This window comes from Chenopodium album, chromosome 1 (assembly GCF_948465745.1).
Source record: "Chenopodium album chromosome 1, dcCheAlbu1.1, whole genome shotgun sequence".
Classification (NCBI taxonomy): domain Eukaryota; kingdom Viridiplantae; phylum Streptophyta; class Magnoliopsida; order Caryophyllales; family Amaranthaceae; genus Chenopodium; species Chenopodium album.
Window position 1 is genome coordinate 39,507,688 of NC_137834.1, and position 7,560 is coordinate 39,515,247.

Genomic DNA, 7,560 nt, shown 5'->3' on the forward strand with positions numbered 1-7,560 from the left:
TGGTTACGGCTGTGGTTGGTGCTGGTGTGTGTGTCGATTTTGGTGGCTAAAGGTGGAGATGTGCGTGTGATTGTTACGGCTGCTGTGTGGTGGTGTTGGTGGCAGCAGCTGGTGGTTGAAATTGGTGGTGGGTTGCTGAGGCTGGTGCGTGGATTTGAGGGGGGTCTGGTTGTGGTCGTGTGAGGTGGTGAGAGCAGGGGGTAATGGTGGCTGTGATTGGAGGAGCTGGTGGTGATTTATGGCTTGATGCGTGAGTGAAGGAGAGGGAGCAGGGGAATTGGTGTGGTGGAGGTTAGGAAGGTGGGGTGATGGATAAGAGGCAGCAGGTTGGTTCTTGCGGCAGTGGAGCTGGCAGCATGCTCATGAAATGGGGCTTGGCGTTTGACTCAAATTGAAACCCGAACTCCTACACACAAAACCGAGAAAGGATTGGGACAAAGAAAAAGAATAAAATAAAATAAAAATAAATAAAAGACGAAATAAAACAAAACCAAGACAAATAAAATAAAATAAATAAAATAAAATAGAAAATAAGAGACATAAAACTAAACTAAAAATAATTAAAGCTACGCAAGAAAATAAAATAAAATAAAACACGAAAATAGACTAAAACTAATAAAATAAAGAAACTAAACCAAAACACTCCAAAATTACCAAAATAAACTATAAACTTTATTAAAGAGAAAACAAGAGAATAAAAGGAAAATAAGGGAAAATAAACACGGAAAAGACTCTAAAACTACTCCTTAGGAGTGACATAAATGTCACTCATCAGCCGGCTGTGCCGCCTCGGTTATCTCCCGGGTGAACGCAGAAGGTTGTTCACCCAGGCGGAGCAGACGGAGCTGCTAGTCTAGTGGCTGGACTGTGTTGTATGCCGCCTGACCTCCGAAGAAGGTCGGCTGCATGAAATGAGGAGGATACTGACCGTAGACCTGAGAAGGTACATACGGTACAGTCCTAATCATCTGAGGGCCAGAATGGACGGTATTACCGCCTGTCTGGCTCTCATGCAGGGAAAGTGCATTCCCTGCAGAGGTGTTGTTGAAGCTGTCTGGAAAGTTCAACGTAGAAGCCGACTCATACAACTGCTGATTCCTCTTGCGGGTAATGATCTCCCGTGCATCAAGAGTTGATTTTTTGCTTCCCACCGGCTATTGAGTCCGGCGGGTGTTGTTGGTATTCCTCTTAGGAAGAAGAATTTTGGACCAATCAATGGTCCCTGCTGCCTTCTCCTTTGGATGAGGGGTTGGCTGCCGATCTCTAACTGACTTCCCCTTTTCCAGAGGAGTCTTCTTGGCCGACTGACCCCTACTTGGGCCAGCCCGGCTCTTAGTGATCAGATCTTTGATTTTACCCTTGAAACTTGTCATGAACCTCATGAGTTCGTCTCGGGTGACAGGAGCTGATCGAACTACCGTGTGGGTTTCCCCTTCCGGCTGCCCAGGAGGTCGATTTGTACCCGCCTGGGTGGCACCCCGCTCCAGAGTGTCTCAGTGCCGGATGCGCTTGGTTATTAGAGAGCCATCATTGGCTGTATAGGTTTCAACCTGAGGATCCTCATCCTCATGGTCTGTAAAAACTTTCGGGTCATCGCCCAGATGCTTAGGGGATGGTACTGACTCTTGAACCATCTTCGAGGTACTCTCCCCACAGAAAGCGCCAAATGTTTTGGGTGTTTTTGTCCCTCGGGAGAGTTACGTCACGAAGTCTGGTCCGGCTGAGTTGTACCTGCAAAACAACGGAGACTCCGGGTGGTTGGAGCTCCATCTCCGACGATCAAGTTAGTAACTTGAAAGGGAATAAAGAATGCGAAAATTTAGGTGGGGATCTACTTGGATTCCAAGCTCAGGTCTTTGTCTAATGAGAGAGAGTGTGTGTGTAATAAATGATTGAATGTGTCTCCAAAATGGGGGAATATCGCCCTATTTATAGGGTCATTGGAGAATGTGCCCCCATCTAGGTCACTTGACCTAGATTTTAGTGGGTTGCGCCGTTTTACGGCGCTTCTTGGGATTTGGGCCCTTGAAGGCCGCCATTTCAGAGATGTATCCAAGGGGGCCATGTGTCAAGACGATATTAAGCCACGTGGGTCATCCTGAACTCGACACGTGGCCTCCTCTCAATGGTCCACGTATCTAGGGTATTTTTACCCTAAATAACATGCACTTTGAAAATTTCATTTTAAGTTAGACTTGTTTAAATTTTTCATTTTGCTCAATAAATTATTTCTAAAATTAATTTAGAATTAATTAAAATGTCACGGAAAATTTGGGATCAAAGTCTCGAGGCTATGGCACGCAAATCAAGGCATAAGCACCCTTGGCTAGCCGGGCTGCATAGCAGCCTGCATGTGGCTGCCAAGGGGCTGCCATGTGTGTGCGTGCAGCCAAGCCGTGGCTGGTGCACACGGCTGCAAGAAACAACACTGTAGCATGACAGCATCAGCACGCTTCCTTGTGCGTGTGTGTGTGCGTGCTATTTTGCGTGGTGCATGGGGCTGTTGTGGCTCGGGCGTGATGGCACGAGCATAGTGTACTTGGAATTGGTGCATGCGTCGTTGATGTGTCTATTTTATATAGTATTTTACCCCTGTCCCTTGGTCATAATTAGTAGTGTTTTTGGCTCTTTAGAGCCACTTTAATTACTAATTGGTGTTTTCGTAGATTTGGCTGACTTTTGCAGGGATTTACACTTTTGGAGTATTTTCCCGAGATATTTTGGAACAATCACGAACATTGGAGAAGCACGACCAGATTTTATAGCCCAGGGCCGGTTAGAGTCATCGAACCGGTGAATAAGGGCTCGGTATAGGTGATATCGGGGCATTTGGACCGAGTATTCAAGACCCGAAGAGGAAACCCAGATTGGCCCGAAGAATTGGAGCCCAATCGTAGTCCAAATAGTGGCCCAAGAGAGCCACCCGGCCAAAAAGGCTGGCGCCCGGAGGCGCGCCCGGCCGGGCAGGAGAAGCTAAGGTCGGCGCCCGGTGACGCGCTCGGCCGGGCGCGAGATTGGTACTGACGAGCAAAAAGGCGCGCCCGATCGGGCGCGTGTAATTATTAGGAGATGATTAGTGTCGTTTTAGTTTATTTTCGTTTAAGATTTGTACGGAGTATAAATACTCCTCCGTAATACAATTTTAGGCTCTCTCTCTCTCTCTCTCTCTTCTGACTCTTTCTTTACTCTCTTAATTGTTCTCTTAGAATTTCTTTCTCTCTCAACTTTTGTTCTTAATTACTTTCATTAATCCAGATTTCTTTTGGTAACAATTTCTTCTCTTAATTTCAGCTATTTCATTTGCTTTTTTGATTATGTTTTGTTTTATTTATTTGATTAGTTTAGTTATGATTATGCCTGAGTAGTTTAATTCTAGGGTTTATGGGGATCCATAATTAATATGAAGGGATAATTTGTTATTATTGATTATTGGTATTGCATGATAATTTCTTATTGAATTGTTTTAATTCTTTGCAATTAGATTATGAATCGAGCAGATGTAATTTGATTGTGAATGTTTAGCAATATTGAATTGATGAATCGAGCAGATGTTAATTTAATATTAAAGGCTATCTTTAATAGGAACTTAGATCTAGTAATTTGCGAGAGCCTGTTAGATCTATGTTGATTAATAAATTGCGAGAGCCCGTTAATCATGTTATTTGTGCAATGTTAATTATTAATTATTATGTTTTATCCTGGAATATTAATTATTGGTGAACCTGTGACCCTAGGCCTTCTTATTATTGTTTTCCTCCCTAAACATATTCTTCGTAGTATAGAATTTATTCCCAAAAATATTGGTTACTTTGATAATTTAGATTATAATAATTAATTAGGAGTAAAAAGACTTGTTTCCCTGTGGAGTTCGACCCTACTTCCCTATCTACTTTAGTTAGAGGACTTAGGTATTTACTTTTGATTAGGGGATACGACTTTACCCTGTCAAAATTTGGCGTCGTTGCCGGGGAAACGGTTTTATTTTTATTTCTGATTATTTTTGTAGTCTAGGTTATTTTCTTTTTGTCTTAGAGAACGTTAGTTCTTTGAGACAAATCTCACATTTGCTTCTAGTTTTTGTTTATGCCCAGGTGTTCCAAATCTGGGTACATCCCATTCTATCCTGAGATCGAGCGCTTCTTCCATAGACAGAAAAATCTCTACAAGCTAATCCTGGCGGATTCTAGTGATAATAATAATCAGCGAGACCCTCCAACTGGTTCTAGCGATTCAGAGGTATCATCAGATGCAGAATCAGAGATGGCGGTTCCAAAGAAGCTTAGTGATTACTCACAACCAAAGCTTACAGATTTTCCACATCTCACCCCAACTCCGGCTCTTGATGGGGTACAATTCGAAATTAAACCTCAATTTATAACGATGATAGAGAGGAAGCAATTCAGTGGAGCAAAGGGTGAAGACCCAAATCTTCACATTGCCGACTATTGTCAATATTGCAATACCATCAGGCAAGTCGGGGTCACTCAAGACCAAATCAGGGAGATTTTTTTTCCCTTTTCTTTAACTGGAAAAGCTAAATTGTGGTTTAATGGCTTAAATAGAACTGCACTTGGTATAACTGACTGGGAAACTCTTGTTTTGAATTTTTATAACAAGTATTATCCTGTAGAGAGAACAGCCGTACTACGGAGTGCGATTCAGAACTTTCCCCAAGAAGCCGAGGAATCCTTATATGAGGCTTGGGAGAGGTTCAAGGACCTACAAAGAGAATGCCCTCATCATAATTTAGCACAATGGCAGTTAATCCAAGCCTTTTATAATGGCATTGGAAATTCTTCTAGAATAATTTTAGATTTTGCTGCTAGTGGGAGATTTATGAATCTTAATGTTGATGATGCAGGTCAGGTTATTGAAGATATGGCGATACACAATTCCCAATATGGGAATCCTAGAGGATTTGCTTACAAGGGGAAACATAGTGTTGAATCTGTATCCTTTTTGCAAGCTCAACTGACCTCCATATGCCAAAAATTAGATAATCTTAGCACTGCCAATGTAGCTAATGTTTCTGCGATTAATAATAATTCTAATGAGGCTTTCTGTGAAAATTGTGGAATTTTAGGTCATTGGGAACAAGATTGCAGGAGTTCCGTGGAGCAAGTTAATGCTTTTCAAGCTTATAGGCAGAATAACCCATACTCCAACACCTACAATCATGGGTATCGGAACCATCCGTACCTTTCCTACCGAAGTACTAATGTTCAAAATCCACCACCACAAGAACCACAGGCGCCACAGCAACAGCAGCAGAAATATTACCATCCCAATGCTGGCTAGAAGAACCAACCACAACAACCCTCCTCATCTTCCGACCCTTCTTTGGTGGAAATTAGAGCAATGTTGGTTAATATGCAAAAGCACATGGAGAGTAGAGATGCGACAATTGATCAAATTCTAGCACATAATAAAATTGTAGATAATCAAATGCGCAACTCTCTGCTACTCTACAAGCCCGCCAACATGGAGCTCTGCTGGCACAGCCGACCAGGCCTACGGATCAAGCATATGCAATTACTCTAAGGAGTAGTTCAAACTATGAAGGGCCCCCTATGCCTAGAGTTGATGAACCTGTTTTATTAAATAATGCTAATCTTGATTCCGTTAAACCTGATAATGTAGTTAATAGCCCTGCAGGGCTAAAGAATAATACTAACACATCTAATTCTACATTGCAGGGTACAACTCCAGAGAAGGTGGCTACTCCAGACAAGAGAAATAATGCTCCAAAGCCAATTATCAAACTTCCATTCCCCAATCGTCAATTGAAGACAAACTTGGATAAGCAGTATGGTAAGTTCCTGGAGATGGTGAAAGATTTGAAGGTAACAGTTCCTTTCACTGAATTAATCACACAAATTCCTTCGTATGAAAAATTTATGAAAGAAATATTGACAAGAAAAAGGTCTATTAGTGAGGTAGAGGCAGTAGCTTTCACTGCAGAGTGTAGTGCCGTACTTCAAAATAAGTCTCCACCTAAATTAAAAGATCTGGGTAGTTTTTATATCCCTTGTCATATAGGCAATCTAATGATTGATAATGCATTGTGTGATTTGGGTGCTAGCGTTAGTGTCATGCCAATATCTGTGTGTTCCAAGTTAAATATGGGTAAATTAAAAGCTACCAATATAACTCTACAAATGGCCGATCGTTCTTTCAAATACCCCTTAGGTGTTTTAGAGGATGTCCCCGTTAGAGTAGGTAAATTTTATATACCTGTGGATTTTGTTGTTCTTGATATGGCTGATGATATGCAAACCCCAATTATTTTGGGTAGACCATTCCTTAACACTGCAGGAGCAATCATAGATGTGAGAAGTGGTAAGTTAACACTATTAGTAGGGGATGATAAAGTTATTTTCAATCTTAATAATACCCCTAAAAGCTCAATGACTGAGGAAAAATGTTTTAGTGTTAATGTGGTTGAGAATTATTCTAACAAGCCCCAAGCTCTTAAAAAAGATCCCTTGGAGGCGGTATCTTGTGTTGCATCCCTTTCAGATGAGATAGACAAATGGCAGAAGGAGGTCGATGCAATAGAAAGAGCACTCTACAATGTTGGTCTTGGTTTTGAGGACGAAAAGGTGGAATCAATCAAGACAGTTGTGCGATTTGAGCCTACGATAAGTATTCCGCCTGATCGAGTTGCAAGTGTTGAATGCAATGACAATTTGAAGCAACCTTCGATCAAAGAAGGATCTCTGGTGCGTAGCATTGAAGAACCCCCAATCCAAGTCAAGGAGGATCCACCAGACAAAGTCAATTGGCGCCCCACAAGGCATGTCATGAAGCCGCGTCGCAGCCGAAACACCGCTAGACCGGGTGAGAAACCGCCCGATCAAGCGTTAGGCCAAGGATCCTAGTCATTGTACTAGGTAAGAAGGTCGTGCGGGACCTAGATAAACCAGCGCTTTGCGGGAGGTAACCCGTATTTTTAATGCTTTTTTACACTAGTTTTTCTTTCCTTTTTCTTATGAGAGGAGAGATGAGGGAATTTAATGAGTTTTTATGAGTGTTTATACAGGTTTGAAGGAAAAGAGTTAGCCAAATTTTGAAGAAAATAAGAAAATACGAAAGCTGATAATTAGCCTCGGGTTCGACCAGGCGAAGGGCGCTCGACCGGGCGCGAGAGCTAGTCTTCAAAATTAAGTATTTTCGCCCGACCGGGCGATGGGCGCCCGATCGGGCGCAAAATTCGTCGTATACGGACTACATTGTCCGCCCGATCGGGCAGGCCTCGCCCGACCGGGCGCGAGAAGTGGCAACAATTTGGAGCGATAGATCACCCGACCGAGCAAAGGGCGCCTGACCGGGCGCGAGAATTGACGCAAATCGGGCATTTAGATCGCCCGATCGAGCGAATGCCGCCCGACCGGGCGCGAGGGCATAGCAAAATTTACTAATCAGATCGCCCGACCGGGCGGTATGGCGCCTGACCGGGCGCGAGAACAAGTTATGTCGAAAGCCCAAATTGCCCGACTGGGCGAGGATCCGCCCGACCGAGCGCGCCTATATTCCGCGTCTTTTCCTTCATTCTTCCTC

At 43.1% G+C, this 7,560-nt stretch overlaps 1 non-coding gene across 1 annotated transcript; it reads right to left on the reverse strand.

Annotated features, from left to right (window-relative positions):
* Nucleotides 1-4,641: 4,641 nt before the first annotated feature.
* Nucleotides 4,642-4,748, reverse strand: LOC145564712 (small nucleolar RNA R71). Its single transcript, XR_014094889.1, has one exon. It is a non-coding gene; the product is annotated as a small nucleolar RNA R71 (small nucleolar RNA).
* Between the last annotated feature and the right edge of the window lie 2,812 nt (nucleotides 4,749-7,560).